At 36.5% G+C, this 19,055-nt stretch overlaps 1 non-coding gene across 1 annotated transcript; it reads left to right on the top strand.

Moving 5' to 3' along the window:
* Window positions 1-383: 383 nt before the first annotated feature.
* On the top strand, window positions 384-487 carry LOC120094869 (U6 spliceosomal RNA). Its single transcript, XR_005489566.1, has one exon. It is a non-coding gene; the product is annotated as a U6 spliceosomal RNA (small nuclear RNA).
* The last annotated feature ends 18,568 nt before the right edge of the window (window positions 488-19,055 follow it).

Raw genomic sequence — 19,055 nt, 5'->3', positions numbered from 1 at the left:
GCTCTGCCCTAAATTAGCTCTGCCTCTGTCTTTTTGTGAGTGTTAGCATGAACTATTTTAAAATTATTATTTAAAGTAGCTTTTAAATAAAAATATATTTTGGTTATATTTTTCCCTCCCCTTTTCCCTGCCCATCCAACTTTAACTGTTTTCACACGCACACACAAAAAGATTTTTAATACAAGAAAAAATATATAAAACCTAGAAAACAAAATATACCATACCCCAAATTCATCTAGACCCTCTTCTCCCCCTTACCCAGCCAACTTTAAGTTCTTTCTCAGAGAGCAATCCAGTATCCAAATACAACAAAATGTACAAAACCTAGAAAACAAAAATTTTGTCATTTATTATTTTTCCTTCATTTTTAAAAGATAACCTTGGTGCTCAGTTTTTCAGCACAGATGCTGGAATTTTAACTATACAGAGATCAGAGTGGTTCCTGGTCAAGGATGCTCCACAAATTTGTGACGCATTCCATAATTTAGAAATGAATGATATCTTTGTGCCACGTACGTTAAACTGCTTATTTCCTACAGCACTATTAGTATTTTACCCTAGATTTCTCATTTTTGGAACCTTTTAAGAGAAGTTACTTGTCTCAGAATTTTTTCACTTTTTATTTTCTGTGTTTGAAAATATAGATCTCATTATATGTATGTAGCTTTTCTGACATTTATTCTGTCTCTATTCCCTGAGGTTTCTTGATGTCTAGTTTTGTGATAGACAATTGGAGAAAAATTGGGTAACCATTGTTTGAAATATTTCTTCTCTTCCTTTCTCCCTTCTCTTCATTATGGGTAGCTAACATATACATTTTCCCATTATGCCCGGGACTTGGAGACAGTACTTGTGCAAGGTTGAATCCGAAAGGGGCTTAGATTTGAGGTCACACTTGAAAGGACTGTGTGGTAGTCATCTAAATCCCATCTGTTTTGGGAACAAAGCATTCATTCTTTCTCTTTCTGAGAGCAAAATAAAATCTTAGCTAAAATATTATAGGTTTGTGACTCCAAACACAGATTATCTTTGGCTAACAAACATTGCCATGTCCAAGACAACACCTTTTCCTCTAGAGCATACAGGTAGAATGACTGATTTAAGAGAAGGTCGAATAGGTTAGGAACTTGTTTATTTATTTATGCACTGCTTATATCAGGCAGCAATGTTTGGGTTAATGCTTCTGGTCCATTCATTCTAGCCCTTTGAAAACTAATCAAAGGGGCTATGCTAGCTCCCCAGTTCCATATGGAATGCTAAAATATGTGCAACTTATGGTATCACACATCTTTTCACTCTGACCAAACTTCTGTCCTTGTTCCAGAGTGTGCTATCATTCCTCTGGAAGTGCTGATGGTAATACTTCTGTTTCACACTTACAACAATCAATGAAGCATAGCTCAATGATGCAGATAATATGCCACAGAGTACAGCATGCAACAACCCATGGGGAAAATAAAAACTAGAGGTGTGCAAATTTACAAAAAGAAAACAATGGAAAACTGTAGAAGACAGTGTGGAATAAAGCAGAAGAAATAACAATGAGGAAAAAGAAAGAGGGATCCATGGAGGTTGTAGAGACCATGCTTAAGAAATCAGGAAGAAAAAAGTATTTAAGACGTCTAGCCAACAAGTAAAAATGGTACAGACGGTACCAATGAGTTTGTGGGTAGAGTTGGAGACAGATCTCAGCAGTTCAGAATAGAAGAAGTAATTAAATGAAGCATAGAGAAGAAAGTTGGTTAAATAGAAAGAGGGTAAACAGAACTAAAGTTTTTAAAGTAGTAGAAAAAGAACCTATCCACAAGGAATGGCGCATCTAAGAAAAGAAGTATGGATGGAAAGACATCCCAGAGGTGTTGTCAAGCACAGAAGTACTGAATTTAATTAATCAAAGTTGCTTTTACCAATGAAGTTCAGGGATAGACAAAAATCATTATTTTTACCCAAGATTCAAAAAAAAAAAAGAAAAGAAAAAGAAAAAGAAAGAAAGAAACAAAAGAAAGAAAAGAAAAGGAAAAAGGCTCATAGTTGCATAATATATGCAGTTTCAGTTTCTAGAAACTTTCAGAGAAGTGAAATTTTAGGGAAAGTAACGAATGATCACAGTGTACAAGGTGGGGGTGGGGAATGAGATGCAAGCTCTACTGATTTGGAAGTGATTATCTCTAAGAGAGAAAGAAGTAAGAAGTGTGGACATGTGAGAGGATGCATGCAGGCTGCTGGATGAGTGTAAGGGCGCTGAAGTCTAAGTGTTGGGTAAGCTGCACTTCTTTTCTGCAGGAACCTCATCAGGCACCCAACACAGTGAGCCCTGGCAACTGTCCCGATAAATTGTGCCTGGTGGAATATGGCAGATGACCAAGAAATAGGTCTCATATCAGGAGCCAGGGAATCATGTGCTGTGGTCAACATGGAAAACTGTCCAGACTCTACTCTCGTCCCTCCCATTTGACAAATTCTTTATCCTGTTATATCCTATCCCATCTTCTGAGTACTAGTAGTTTACCCAGATTGAAGTTAAGGCAAGAATACATGTAAAAGGCATGAAATGAGATCTCAAGACCAAGAAAGAGGTCGAGTGTAAGTCAGGCCCGTAATTTGTAGAAGCAGGTACATGGGTTAACACTATACTTGAGACTCAGGAGTGAGGTGCAGCTCTAAAACCTGAGGCTCAATGTAGCTGTTTCATGTACGTAGCCATACCACAAGGAAATCTTTGCAACTGAGGAACTGGGAAATTCTGCCAACATTGTCTTATCCAAGTCAACAATGTTTGTTTTTTAACGTTAAGACTTCTTAGGGCCACAGTTTGCAACCCCAGTACTACAGAGGTGAACTCAGAAGGAACATGAACTTAGATCCATCTTGAGCAGGGTGAGGCACCATTTCATAAAATACAGAGCCAGGCACCTTTGAGTGAATACACCCCAAATCACACACATTCCTATGGTATTTGTATCAAATGCTTGCATTGCAGTCATCCAGAGTGTACAGTGCTACAAAATAGTAACTAGCACTCTTATGAGGCCTTAATAGTAAACAAAGACTGGAGGAGCCTGGGAGATGTGACAGCTAAACATAGTATCATTGAAGTCCCAGTAAAACTGAGAGTAAGATGAGACTGACTGAAAGCCTTAGACTAACGAGTCACACATTCCCACTGTTGCCATCTTATCAATTACTGTCTGGCTGATAAACTCTCCATAGCCGTAAGGAATAAGAACGTTAGGGGAACATGAGTAAGGTGGATGGCTCCAAAATTGTGGCTATTTCTCTATACAGCTAAACTCATGTTAATATGAAAATATTAAAGAAACTATTTTTTAAGTAGTGAGGGTTTCTAAAAATGGAAGTGTGAGAAAATAACATTCAGTAAAACCATTTATTTCCCCTCTCTTGTCATACAAAGGATTCAAAGACCTTCTGGCTTCTTTATAAACACAATGATCCTTGTTAATAGCAAGTTGAAAACCAGACTGTGGTGAGGATAGTGTGAGTGTAGTTGCTTTGTGAAAAGACAGATAATTATCTTGTGTCTGTCGCCATCTACTACATTTTTAATAAATATTTTACTAATCACTTGATGATATCCTTCAGCGTGTTTTGATCATATTCACCCCATCCCCTCCCATTATCTCCTCCCAGATAAACTTCTTCCTCCCTAAAACTTCATGTGTTTTTTGTTTTATTATACTGGGATGTGGTTTAGTGGTAGAGTGCTTGCCTATAGTGCACCAGGAGGTTCTGAGTCCGATCTCCAGGACTGAAAGGAAACCAAATAGCAAAGAATAATGATCTGACTACAAAAAAATATTTTTAAGTAGGTACTTATAAGGAATTGAGGGTCAGCGATACCTATCTAAGAGCAATGTTATATTTGAATATCCACCAATGGCCACAAAAAATAAAAAAGTAATATAAGAAATGGTGAAATAACAAAAGAGGCTTGATCAGGCCTTCAGGCTATGTTCTCCAAATTACTATCCTGAACCTTAAGCTTTCGAAGTCAACTTCTATCATTTCTTACTGTCTTTTAATCTTCCCTTGTTCTTACTGTTATTTGATATACACAGCATCTTGCATTTGATGTTTTAAACTTCCCACTCTCAAACATGAACACACATTTCTGTAAGGCTTCTGAGTGGGATGCTTCTTTGCCACAGGCTATCAACAATAAGGGTGCCGTGAACTATCATAACAGGTTAAGTCCACACCATCTTATACCAGTTACCCTCTGACATGGTGATTAGCAAATTTGAGAACTTCAATTAAGTTTTAAATAAGTAATGAGATTCTGGTGAAAACAGTACAAAATATAAGAAAAATAACAGTTAACAAAAGAATAATTATAAAGACTGAGCAATAGTGTCAGGGTATGATTGATAAATTCTTCTTGATTTAGGAGGAGGCTTTTGCAGTGTTTCTCAACCTCCCTAATGCTGTTTCTTTAATACATTTCATCATTGTGGTGACTCCCCAATCATAAAATTATTTTCATTGCTATTTATAACTATCACTCTTATATTGTTATGAATCATAATTCAAATATTTTGGAGATAGAAGTTTGCCAAGGGTTCATGACACACAAGTTTAGAACCAGTGTTGAGCCAGGCTGAAAGGCTTTTCCATGGTCTTGTAGAATGTAGACTTCATCCCGAAAACTTCCTTCCATCATCTCCTATTGTCTCATCTTGATAGATCTAAGAAGCAAGGAATTGATAATAGATAAAAGCAGAGAATAAATTCTTTTAATGTCACACTAAGAAATAATATCTTGATTAACACTTAGTTTGTACAATTGTTCATTAATATCAAACTGAGATTTGGTTTATATTGTCGAAGTTTGGATGAGATATTCCCCATAGGCTCACTTGGATTAGAAGATGTGGTTCGTTGCAGTAGGTGTGTTGTTGAGGTTTCAAAGACCATTGCATGCCCAAGTTCTTTCTCTCTGTTTTTTGCCTGCAGATCAGGTTGTAAAGTTCCCATTTACTGCTCCAGTACCATCCCTGTCTGCTTCTCACCTTGAAAATCATGAACTAATTCTGTGAATCTATAAACAAGTCCCAAATTAATTTTTTCTTTTATAAGAGTTATCTTGCATTGTGTTACCTCACACAAACAGAATACTAAGACAAAACTCAGTAATCTAAACATATTATCCTTTCTACACCATATAGCCTATCTGTAAAATGGCAATACACTATAGATCTAAGTAGATTTCTAGTGGACAATAAATAATGATCATTATTATGATAAATATTGTTTTAGGATGTATGGAAACTTTCTTGGTAGTGATTTTCAACATGCCTCCCAGATTGCCTTCAAACATAACTGGTATGCTTTCTATAAAACATAGACTGGCCTCTTATTGTCACCTCTTGCATCAACTTCTAGAAAGCTTGAACCATATGTGTATCAAATATATCCAATTGATTTCTGTAATACATAGTATATGAATACAAGAGAGAATATTAATTTCTCTTTCCTTCTATAGTTCATTCAAAAATTGTAGATTTTTGCTTAGTACTTTCTATATTCTTTTAAAAAATGTATAGAAATCAAACAATCAAGTTAAAGAAGTGGTTTTACACAGAGCATCACTTAAGAGCAAAGACACAGTAAATATTGAACAAGTGATTAGTAAAATTTCAGATTTAAGTACACGAACCTCTATCATGCATATTACAACATACTATAAAATGAGATGTTCTATTGATGACACTAAGACAGCTGAGTACAGCACTTACATTATTAATGTCTTACATATTATGGTAACCATGCAATTTGAAGACTTATAAGAGCAATCACTGAGTGTGGTTTCACTGAAGCTGATAGTGAAACAGAACATAATGACTTCATTAGCATTTTCAAACAATTTATTCAATCTATTTATTCTTGGCTCCTCTCTGACATGATTTCCCACCTATTCAAAGAACTTACTATGAATGTCTGCATTCAGTGAATGTAGTGAAAATCTACAATGTTACACAAACTAAATAAATCTAGGGGTCTGGAGAGAAGAGTGGAAAACCGTCTTGCAATGTATGAATGTGCAGGTCTTGCAAATTACACTGCTTTGCCTTTCTCATTACTGGACCAAGCAAATGCAAATAACTGCATTGGTGCATGATATGAAAGGATTCATATTATCATGGAGGGAAACCATGTTGATGGGTGCAGGAGACAATTGATCATGTTTTGACAGGCAGTACAGGAAGATGAACGCTGTTGTTCAGCTCTCTTTCTCCATTTTTATCCACTCTGTGACTTCAGTGGCTGAGATAGTGCCACTCACTTTCAAGCGTGGGTTGTCCGCAATTACAGTTTTCTAGAGGCACTCTAGAATCCTCCATTAAATGGAGAGGATTCTAAAGCAGTCTGATGGTGATAAACCATCAGAAACTAAATCCCCAGGATAACAGTACTGGGAGGGTGTTCTTATTGAAGTGTTCTGGTCAGAAGGGCTCTGTTATCAGGAATGGATTAATACTAATATAAAAGGTGTTATTGCACTATTCTTATACTCTCTGCTTTGTTGTTTTTCTGCCAGGCGAAGACAGAGTGTGGGTCTTGTCTCTCATCTTTCTGCTGCCTTGCTATATGAGAGTGAGTGAAAACACTCTCACTTGATGCTGGCCCTTTGTTCTTGAACTTGATAGCCCAAGGCTGTGAGAAATAAGTTTCTATTGTTTACACATCATTGACTGTTGTAGTTTGTTACATAGCACAAGCTACCTATGAACAGATGAAATTCAACCTGAAAGAAGTTGGAGCTCATAAAATTCAACTGACTCATGAAATTCCACCTGATATACGTTGTGAAGATAGACAGAATATACAACTAATAATTAAATTATTATCCCTAGTAGGCAGTTTAGTCAAGCCCATAGGTATTTATGAGTCCAATGAGGGTATATAAATTTCTAAGGAGGCATTAACCTGCTTGCTAATATCATTCTGCTAAGTTTGAACTTAACATAGATTTTCATGGCATTAGGCATAAACTAGGATAAACATGTGAACAATAATTAATGAAGTAAAGTATCTTTGTGACTCCATTTAAAATAAATTTCTATTGTAGTCATAAAACTTTCATAATTGCGATTGAACAATTGTATTCTATAGCCAGCACACTAAAATACATTTGTATTGTAAACAGAGTAACATGCACTCCAAAATCATTTATTCAAAGGTGAGACAAACAAATCTTTCAATTTGCCAACTTTGAGTGTCAAAATTTATGTTTATTAACCTAGTAGTGACTAAGAATAAACTTGCTTTCAAGAAAATTGGTTTCCAATGCACAGAAAAATCAGTCTGTAGCAATAGCAATGAATCTTTGCATGCACATTTATATGTATGCTGACAAGAAAAATGGTTGCAATGCCAGATAATTACTAAATTAAAAAAACTAATTATAGATTATTTCTGATTTAAAAACACATTTGGTAGACTTAGCAAAAAAAAAGCAACAATTTTTGTTCCTAAAGCACTACTTTTTTAAAAGAAAATATGATACTTTCTAATAGACAGTCAATATTCCAAAGTCTTTAATCAAAAGACAAATAATTGATTGCTTTATTTTCTTCTTCATGGTTCAGGAAATCAAATAGAAATTCATTTATGTGTTTAGAAACTCTCCCGCAATCAATAAGTATCTGTTGGTGTACCTTAGAAATTATTTTTATGGGAGAGTATACATAAGCATTTCATTAGACTGAGTTTGTAAGGATTGAATCTAGCAGGGTCATATCTAAGTCAATAATACCACCAATGGATTCAGCATCATTAAATGGGAACAAAGGCTGTTACATACACAGAATAATGCTCCCACGTTTGACTCCCTGCTAGCGTCTTTTTCTCTTTGATCTGGTTCTTACAAGCCTATAATCATCAAGTTTCAGACAGCCATTTCTTTAATGTGAAAATGGAAATAGCTGAGAAGATAATTTCTTAAAGCAGGTAACACAGGATTGTACCCTGCAGTGATGTATGATCCAATTCAGAGAGAATTGTATTGCCACTTAAATTGTGGACATATGGAATGAGAGCAGAATGGCCAGCGGGACTGCAGGATGGCTGCCAAGAAGATCTGACAGAAGACTGTTCTATTGTCACCTTTACTTCGGGCAGATGAAAGCTTAACAAGGAATAAGTGATTCATTCTGTTGATGATTACAAAAAAAGTAAGACAAGCTTCTGGAGAAAGCTGTAAAAAACCTAGGCTGAAAGTTTTCAAGTGCCATATTACCAATGTGGAGTCTCTCCCCTTCCTAAATTTCAACAGGGACAGTGCCTACAGAGAGGAACCTATTTGAACAAGAAGTCATTCGTGGCTGAGTGAAGAGCAATGGACACTCACAGCTCATGGCCTTTGTAGGCTGCCTTTGTCACTTTTAATAGCACTTGGACATCACCACACAGTGCTACCCAGCATACACTACTACAAACACTGTGTGCTACCAGGAGGTTGCATGTTTTTAGTAATAAAGTTCCCTTTAAAGCAGCTCTTAGCTTAGAGTCATGCCAACCTCTGTGCTCAGAAAGGATCTCGTATCTCAGTTCTCTTGGGCATATAATCGGACTCTCTGACAGCTCTTGTAAATATGGAACTAATGATTGTTTTCCTATTTGAGGAGAGGATATTGCTGTTATTTTCTGACTATAAAAGCAATTCAAAACACTGCTCATGGGCTAACAAGATGGACATGTGCTGTCCAGTTTGAACACCTAAGTTCAGCATCTAGGGTCCATTTGGTGGAAGAAAAGTATCAACCTCTGCAAGTTGTTCTCTGACCACAGTAGGTACAGTGGTTCATGTGCCTGCATATACGTGCACATGCATAAACAAGGAAGGAAAGAAGGAAGGAAAGAAGGAAGGAAAGAAGGAAGGAAGGAAGGAAGGAAGGAAGGAAGGAAGGAAGGAAGGAAAGAGGGAGAAAGAAGTAACTGTAAAAATAAAAACAGTACGCACAGAAAATATAAAGGTTGCACATCTACCTAAAATAGCAGCAAGAGGAGTCACAGAACTTCATGTTCTGAATGCTGTAAATAAATTAAGACAGAAATAGGTGGGTTTTTGTAATGAATGAATAATTCCTCACCAACAAATAGGAATGATGTAAATGGTTATATATAAACTAACATATGGCTCTGGAGTAGATTAAGTTAGGATGCCTGAAAGCAATTTTATGACAGCTCTACAGGTCAAAGCTTGTAAACACTGGGGAGGAGGAAAGCAGGAGAAGCAAGAGCATTAATGTAGTCATAATAATGCAAGAGAGAGTTAAAATATTTAAACAATTTCTCACTGGATTAGCTAGAAATACAATATCAATAAAAGACACACGAAGATTGCAAAATAAGAACAGTAAAGAGAAATGAGGGCAAAAATTAATGAAGCAAGAACAAATTGCTATTGCTGATAGAATTAAAAATCATCCTAAACAATACATACGAATAAATGTACTGAAACAACCGACCAAGGAAAAGGGAGCAGCACAAATGTGTTTCACATCGGTGGCATTTTATCTTTCTTTGCACACAAGATAATAAATTCCATCCCAGCAAAATTGAAAAACAAACGAAAAGGTTATATTATTGAAATTTTCAACACTACTTACTCAAGGACAAGGAGTTTTTGGGGACAGTATGCAAGAGAAAGTGAACATGGTGTTGCCCATCTCTAAAATAGAACCTGGTGCCAGGCTTTAAGATGGTAAGTCCTGGAAATCAAACTTTCACATCCATGGGAACTGCTTCTAAGCAAGACAGAGGTACAAATGGTCCCAGATCATGGTCTAAGGTGCAACTGCCATCCCAGTGGTAGCAGAAGAGAAAAAGCTGGTGGGTAATCATACAATGGGAACACAGAATATTCTGACTGAAACAATAAAAGATATGAAACACGTATGACCCAGCTGTAATGTGCAGACTGAAAGGAAGATACACCATATCTTAGACAATCAGCAATGTTTGAATGTTAAAAAGTTGTCAAGGTAAATAGAAACTTAAAATAAATTATTATTGCTGTACTTAAGACAACTTATCAAAAAAGAAGGAAAGAGAGAAAGAAGGGAAGAATGGGAAAAAAGAAGCTGGAAACAATTCAGAAAGAATGATTCAAATTGAAATCACATTTTAAAAATAAAAATATCCATTGAGGTTTAGCTAAGAAAAACTAGTGGACTTGATAAATGGTGAATAACAGAAACATCAGAAGAAATAAAAAATCGAAGAGAAAACTGAAGATTCTACCACTACACCGAGACTAGCTTCCATTTGATATTTGTGATGAAGGTATCTTACTTGTGTAATTTGTAAGTGTTTAAATGTGGCTTTTTAAAAAAATATTGTGGCATAAGGGTAAACATTGTACTAGCCAATCTGGTAGATTCTTAATGCAAAGATTAGCTTTACAAGGAAAGGCATTTCTGTTCAGTTTTCATGCAAAAGAGTAAAATCTGGTGTGTGTGTGTGTGTGTGTGTGTGTGTGTGTGTGTGTGTGTGTGTGTGTGGTATGAAGTGGAATCATAAGTATATATAATATATATACATATATATTCATTTTAATAAAAAAGATTATGATACTTTACTTATTTTCTGTGTATCAGTTGATATATAAATCTTAGCATTTTGTTAGAATAAACAGGCAGCATACTGGTATTCTTTTAGGTTTTATGTTACCCTTCTTTGTCCAACTCATTTTGCCTCTCTATTTTTAATAATGAAAGCTATCATAACTAATGTATAAGTCCCTTCTCCTTACTCTGAAGTAATTTTGGTCCTAATAAAGTATTTATCCTAAAGTTTGAAGGTTTCTATTTTCTGGTCTAGAGAATATAACATTTTAATAAGAACATAGAAACATAATGAGTCTTAGTCTCTTGGGTTTCTCTCCCACTCTGGAAACATAATGTTATAATTTAATCTCCCTGCAAGCCTTTCAATATATAAATTGGAATTTCTCTCTTCCCCTCATATGAGAACTATGGTAGAATCGAATGTTCCAGGACCTATGGATTCTGCTTGAAAGAAGAGTGATAGAGAGTTCAGTCTTCAATCTTGAATCACTTGGCACTTCTGGTGAAGTTTCCCTGACCCAAGTCCACAGGTGAGTTGACTGCCCAGGTGTCTTCAATCCTAGTGCTCAGGTAGCTGGATGAGGACAGAAGGTATCTTGAAGAGTCCATGTCTACAAGCCTGCTAGATTGATCACATCAAGATAAATCTGCACAAGGCAATTCTGACTCCATTATGATAGTTTCTTTCATCTTTCAGATCTGATGCTGTCATGCTGCAATGATACCGGACTAGACCTTTGACTTAGCACAGGGACTGGATTACTGGAAGTTGATGGACCGGGAGCTGGCTAACAACTTTCCTCTTTGCCATTATTTCCAAACAGGCACCAAACGTTAAAATTCATGACATTTCCCCCCTTCAGACACAGTACTGTTCTCAATGGTATAATGTGACTGAAATGTAATTCTTAAACCCATTTGTCATTTTAATATGTTTTATTCTCAGGTAATTAGAAACAGAAATTACTAAATGTGGACATATGCTTTACATTTCTTTCTTCTTCCACAGGAAAGAAAATAATTCTAATGTTCAGTATCAATAAAGAGAAAAATCCTGAGTTCTCAGCCATTTTATTCTATTATTTGAGCTTGTACATAACCTTCCTGTGTTTACAGACTCCCACACTAGGAAGAAAATGTCCTTAAGATTTAAGAGCTAGCTCTCTATGGCTAGGGTACACTTTGCATTTTTCTTTTCTTTTCTTTTCTTTCTTTCTTTCTCTCTCTATCATCTATCTACCTATCTATCATCTATCTATCGATCAATCTATTTATGTATCTATTTATTTTTACACTCCAGATTTTATTCCCTTTCCTTCTTGTAGAACCTACCCCCAGCAGAAAGACAGGACATCAAGTGAGGGATGGGGTTGCTATCCTACAGTCAAAAACTCCGGCCCATAATTGTTCCTGTCTGAAAGAAATGCAGGGATGGAAATGGAGAGGAGCCTGAGGAAAAGAAAGCCCAGAAACAGGTCCAAAGGGCAATCCATCTCAAGGAGGGGCCCCAAGGTCTGACATCATTACTGAGGCTATGGAGTGCTCACAAAAAGGGACCTATCATGATTGCCCTCCAAAAGACCCAACAAGCAACTGAAAGAGTCATATGCAGATATGTGCATCCAAACAATGAACAGAAGCTGCTGAATCCTCTGTTGAATTAGGGAAAAGCTAGAAGAAACTGAGGAGGAGGGCAATCATATAGGAGGACCAATAGTCTCAATTAACCTATACCCCTGAAATCTCTCAGACACTAGATAACCATCCAGGCAGCAAACACCAACTGAGATGAGGCCCCCTACACATATACAGCAGAGAACTCCTGAGTCTGGGTCTAGTCAGAAAGATGCACCTAACCCTCAAGAGACTAGAGGCCCCAAGGGAATTTAGAAGTCTGGTGGGGTGGGTGGGGTAGGGACATGCTCAGGAAGACAGGGTCGGTGGGGTCAGGAAGTAAAACTGTTGGAGGGTGGACTGGGAGGGGAATACAATGTAGACTGTAAAAATGAAGAAAAAGAGAGAGAGAGAGAGAGAGAGAGAGAGAGAGAGAGAGACCGAGACCACTTTGTATTTTAAACACTGCTGCTTCTGGGCTCCCTCTTCCACCATTCAGATAAGCTGTAATGTCATCTTAGTTTAATTGAAGAATAACTAAGAATATCAGCCTAATATAAATTATTATATAGGTCAATAAAATCCTCAAACATTCAGTGCTGTCACTGTCACTTAATCTAGCATTCCTAGGCAGACTTCTTTCCATAATACAGACATCTGTCTGTTTATTTTAAGTTTCTGTAGGGAGAGCAATTGGGTAAGTAAACAATTTGAATGTAGGGCAGAGGCTGGGGCCTATAGCAATGATACTCACAACTGCATTGACAAAGTGGTTTTCCAAAAGACTCTGCTTAATAGGAATGGAGAAGAGGGAGAGGAGGTGGCCTGGTAAAATACTATCCTAACAATGACAACTGCAGGTTCGACAGTTCATATTTCAACAGATTGTGCCAAGTTGCTGGAACTCAATTTTCAAACATAATCCAAGCAATATGCTAATAAAGAAAATATGGTATTTAATTTTCCAGTGTCATTAGTACAAAAGTCATGAATGAATGGGATTGTTATTGATACTGAGAACTAACTCATCTTCTATATCTCACAATCCAAATCCTTCTTAGTATGTTCTTCAATTTCTCTGAAATTTGGGCTCAATCTAGTATTTCCAATTTCACCTTCTGCAAACTTTGCCCTTTGCATGACTCTTGTGCCAGGCAAGCTGAATTAGTTTACAGAGCTTTCTGAATACATTGCAACATATCCTATTTTGTGCCTTTGATTACCAATCTTTCCTTTATCGATCTATACCACACTATTTCTTCACAGCAAGTCTGTTCTGCCATTTCATATTAGTGCCATTTCTACTTCATTATGAACCTTGAAGGCACCATCTCTCTACTACCCAATATCTCTCACAGCCATTTACGTATATTCTCAAGAACAAAGAATGAACCAAGTATTTGGGACAATATAACAGAACGAGTTGGACAATTTCACAGGACTGAATCTTTCATGTGTGCCTTTTAGAATACCAACTTCTTTATTGTAGACAAGTTCTACATCTTATTTTTTCAGAATTCCTCTCAGACTTGCTATCTTTTATTCAAACCAAATGTTTGCTTGGAAGACTCCTAAGATTAAAAAATGTTGTGATCTGGATCAATTGGGTCCTATAGAGTACAAGTATTACTGATGGCTAGCCTGTTTATGTATAAACATATGATGAGCTCTTGTAGACCCATTCAGAGTTTGGAAGTGGTTCCTGCAATGTACTCAGTTTGAAGTTGTATGCTCCTGAATCTTATGTAAGTATTCTTTAACGTATATCCACATGCAGGAGTACTGTGAAACTTTTAACTGATTATAGCCCTGAACACCAGACAAAAATCTAAGCACTATGCCTTTTCACTCATGTATTATTACCTGATCTATTTCAAACTGTGGGTGCATAGAAATAGAGGATACATTTAGCATCAAAGAACCACTAAAAAGGAAGAAGATGGCCATTAGAGACAGAGACAGGGAAGATAACAAGTGGGTGGAAGGATCAAATGGCAGACTGGACCTTTCTGCTTGTAAACTAGAAGAAAATCAAAGAGTATATGAGGTGTTGCCTAACTGCCAAGGCACCCAGCAAACTGCCCTGGCGAGGTTGATGTCATCTCTGCTTATGTGGCTGAGTCATTAATGTCCCACGGTTTGGAAACATTAATACCTTACAGAAGCCAAATAAGTAAGTATTCATTGACATATACAGAGACTGTACTCATTCCAAGAGTCCATTCCTTATTTTGTTACTTCTTGTCCCTATTACATAAAAGCAGGCAGTTAACACCTCCCCACCCTAAGCATCTAGGACACCGCTTCTCTATATTCCTAAGGCTGCAAACATTTCATACAGTTCCTCATGGTATGGTGATACCAACCATAGCATTATTTCATTGCTACTTTATAACTGTACTTTTGCTACTGTTATGAATTATAATGTAAATATTTGATATGTGACAGCAGAGGGATTGAGACCCGCAGGTTGAGAACAACGGATCTAACACATCATGCACACTATCCTCCATTCAATATCATCTGCAATAAAACATCAGTCGAGGTGCATGTTCAGTAAGGAACATAAAAGATACTTTTGGTTATTAAATCCTCACAATTTTTTTCCGATTCTTTCAATTTATAGTAATTCTTGGCATATTACTCTTAATAAATTCTGATTTGATTACATCTGTATAATTAAATAAATTTCAATACAATCACACTATCCTCTACAAACTGTCAGTCTGTGATCTAACAAGCCATTATTATTATTATGTGCCTGCCTATCTAAATACTATATTCAAAAGATTCAAACAACTCTTGAATTTTTATGTAGAACAAAACACTAGGCAACATTCTGGTTGCAGAATTTCACAGAAACTGAGTAATTACTGTGACTGTATTTGGCAAAACATAGAAGACCTGAGACCAGGATGCTCAGTTCTTAGCATGCAGACATAAGTGATTGTTGGTTAGAAAAATGGATTTCACAAATCAAAATATTCTTCTTTATTCCTTGGCCAGCTACTGATTTAGAATTTGACTTTGAAATGTCGGTTGGATAGAATTTCGCTGAAAGCTAGATTTTGTAGCTCAGCTGAGTTGTCACATAAAAAAAGAAACCATGCATTTCTTTTGCTATGAAAAAAAATTGGTATTTTTCCTTTGTTAAGTAACCATTGTGTTAAAATTGGTAAGGTATTTTCTCAGCATTTGATTTGAAAATTCTTTGACTAATTTCTCAATTTAAATAATACTTGGCTATTTTAACTTGTTTAAAATAAACTTAAATATATTTAATGGTGTCTTAGGGTTTCTATTGTTGCAACAAAACACCATGATCAAAATACAAGCTAGGGAGAAAAGAATTTATTTGTTTTACACTTCCATATTGCTGTTCATTATTGAAGAAAGTCAGGACAGGAACGCAAACAGTGCACAATCCTCAAGGCAGCAGCTGATTGATTAAATTAAGTGCTTTACAGCTGGATCTCTTTGAGGCATTTCCCTAATTGAAGTACCTTCCTGTCTGATGATTTCAGCTTGTGTCAACTTGCTACACAAAACCAGAGAGTACAAATGGCATTACATAAATCTATTTGTATGTTTGATATTTGTTTTATTGCACATTTGCTTGTCTTAGTTTGTATATATCAAGTGTAATTTACAACTGTATTGCTATAGTTGTTACACTTATTAGTGTGGCTTATAAATATTGGTAAGTAAAAATGCATCATGCACACACACAGAAAAAAGAAAATTCTTTCATGATTATGACTTTTAGTTATCTCTGTATTTTCTGAGCTCAAATGGCACATGTGAGAAGGGGCTTAATGAAAGTTTCAGTGAATGAAAACGTAAAACATTTCAAATATGAATATGAATATTTCAATATGAAGTGAGAAAGAGCCTTTCTGCATATTAGAAAACATCTTCCCAGTGGTATACTAAAAGACAAACTGCAGACATGAAACCTGGAGGAAAGCAAGGAGAGACAAAGAGAGAAAGACAGTAACAGCAGTCTGCTTTCAACACGATATTCATTGACAATACTTCAACTTCTACTGTTTTCCCAGAAGCCTTTCTGCCATGCCTTTTTCATTAATCACTTAAAGAACTAACAGCCAGTATTGGTTTAAAATTGCTGTGATGGCATGAGTCCTTTAATGTGGGTATGTGGACCCAGCTAATTGATTTGGTTTCTATCAGGATAACTACGTATCTGTACTGGGGAGTGAATTTACTAAATTTAGGAAGTAATAAAAATAGTAGTAAGAAAAGTGCATTCTTTAACCAATGATGAAAATACAAAGACAGAATTAACTGAATACATTATCCTTCACTCTTCGCATCAAATGCTCTGAGATCTGTCCATTCAGATTCAGGGAGAGAAAATTGGTTGCCGTCATTTACTCAGTGTGTGGCAGGGTAAACAGTCCAGTCTGTGGATTTCCAATATGAAAGGATCACAGACTCTGAGAAAAAATACACCACAGGAGCTTTAGCTTGATTTCCAGGGAGAAAAGGATGTGTGTTTACTTGTGCACAAAATATGTGCCTTTATCATATCTAGGATGCTTGTTCTCATGTCAGAGCTGGGAGAAAAAAGTCCCTGCCACTTCATAGGAGGTTTAGAAATTCCTGTGTGCAGTCCTCATTTTGCCATGCTAAACAGTGTACTTGGAAAACACTACCAGCTGCTTGGCTCATTCTGTCACTTATTTCTAATTCCCAAGAAGAAAGGGATGCTTGTTACCTGATAGTAACTTGACTATTCCACACTACTAGCCATCCAGCAAGAGTCTGAAGAAGTTGGGCACTTGCTTTTCCTTTTTTAGACTCTTCTCTGTAAGCTCTGTGAGGAAACAACCCAGAACATTGGTTGACAAACCCATGTCAAACACAGATATTCTGTGCCAGTGAGAAACATCAGAAGTCAAGAGGTCAAGTGCATGGACACATGCATGGTGCAATAGAACACAGATTAGCCAGGCCACAAAGCTTTTGCTTTATATGGAACTCATTGATTGAGATGTTATTACCCAACTAATTCCAATATCTTAATATTGGAATAGTTTTAATTCATGGGAAAATAAAAGGTAAAACTTAAAGCAAATTATAATATTTTTAAATTTTAGTGGTGTGTGTGTGTGTGTGTGTGTGTGTGTGTGTGTGTGTCTGTATGCATGCACACACTCACCCATGCACCTGAGACTCCAGGACTAGAGAAGAGGGTTTCCAGTGCCCTGGAGCTGGAGTTACAGTTGGTTGTGGACTACTAATGTGTGTTTTGGAGTCCTCTGAAAAAGCAGCAAGTACTTTTAACCACTAAACAACCTCTCCAGCCCAAATTTTGCCTCTTTTTATTATTTTTAATGAAAGAGTTCAAAAAATGCAAAACTAGTATCTTCAAACCTAAACCATCCTGTTCTGATAAAATTTAAGGGAACCTCAAAATATTTACCTCATTCTCTATCAGTTTTTTGTGCACTCGATTTTAAAAGAAAAGAATTGATTAATAAATAAATTAGAAGAGGTAATTTCAATTTTGTTGATTTCGTGAAATCTTTAAAGTATTGATGAGACTAAACAATGTTAATATAAACAATGTAAAATTATAAAGCTACATTAATAATTGTCTTAAAACTAAGATCTAGAGGGCTAGAGAGATGGCTCAGCGGTTAAGAGCACTGTCTCCTCCCGAGTTCAATTCCCAGCAACCATATGGTGGCTCACATCCATCTGTAATGGGATCTGATGCCCTCTTCTGGTGTGCCTGAGGACGCTATAGTGTACTCAAATAAAATAAGATCCTTAAAAAAAAAAGAAACTAAGATCTAATTGTTCTAATTTTATGATTTTATTTTTTAAAATACTTTTAATTTCACCCAAATAAACAGTGTTGAAAAGACCTAGAAGTCCTAAAATTATGTTGTTTCAGCTTGATTTGCTGCAGCAAAACAACAGACTAAGTGATTTAAACAACAGGCATGTATCTCTCAGTTCTGGGAGCTGATCAGTATAGGATCAAGGTGGAGACCAAGTAAGGTGAAGAAACTCCATCATCCATATGACTTCCTTCCAAGATGGCTTCAATTTATCAGAATACTATTCATTATAGGCTTCACTTGCCAACCTTTAGTGTCCTGGTTACTGGTTGAAAGCCCCAAAGTCAAGTATCGTCCCATGTGAAGAAGGGGAAGAAGCAAATATTCAGTCAACAACTGTTACTGATTTAATTGATGTGATGCGATGTGACGTGTGATATGTGTGTGTGTGTGTGTGTGTGTGTGTGTGCGCGCGCGCGTGTGTGTAAGAACACACACCTCTGTATATAAGCTTTTTTATAATTATTTTGGGTGAGACCAATAATACACTTAAGCTTGATAAAATAAAATTATTATGTATAAAGGTTTGACAGATTAAAAAGTCAAAATCATCTCTCCTGTCTTTGAATTGACATTCTTGTTTCATTATTTACTCCTCGTTATTTGATTCAAAGTGTGGTTCGTCCCACCCTTGTGGAGCAATGGCCTATTTGGTCCATTGAAAAGAAAATGAGCAGAGATGGGGTGAGGGGAGTGGCGGGTAGGGGGTCAGATTTCTGAAACACTGTGAGTAAAAGCTATCAGGAGGCAGATCAACTTTACTTTGGGTGATTCAAGGCTTATAGATTTGGAGGACTGGGAAAAGGAACATCCAGGATGGGATGGGAGTTTAGGATACCTGGAATGCCTCATTTGCATGGAGAAGCATTTCAGGGATCTCAGGTGTTGCCTGAACAGGTTCTTATTGGGAGAAAGGACATTAATCCTGTAATATAATTGAGGCTACTTGACATTCTTCAGGAAGAGAAATATGTGGGAGTCT

Source organism: Rattus norvegicus, chromosome 9, assembly GCF_036323735.1.
Source record: "Rattus norvegicus strain BN/NHsdMcwi chromosome 9, GRCr8, whole genome shotgun sequence".
Taxonomy (NCBI): Eukaryota; Metazoa; Chordata; class Mammalia; order Rodentia; family Muridae; genus Rattus; species Rattus norvegicus.
Note: the sequence above shows the minus strand (reverse complement) of the source record. Positions and strands in the feature narration are given on the sequence as shown.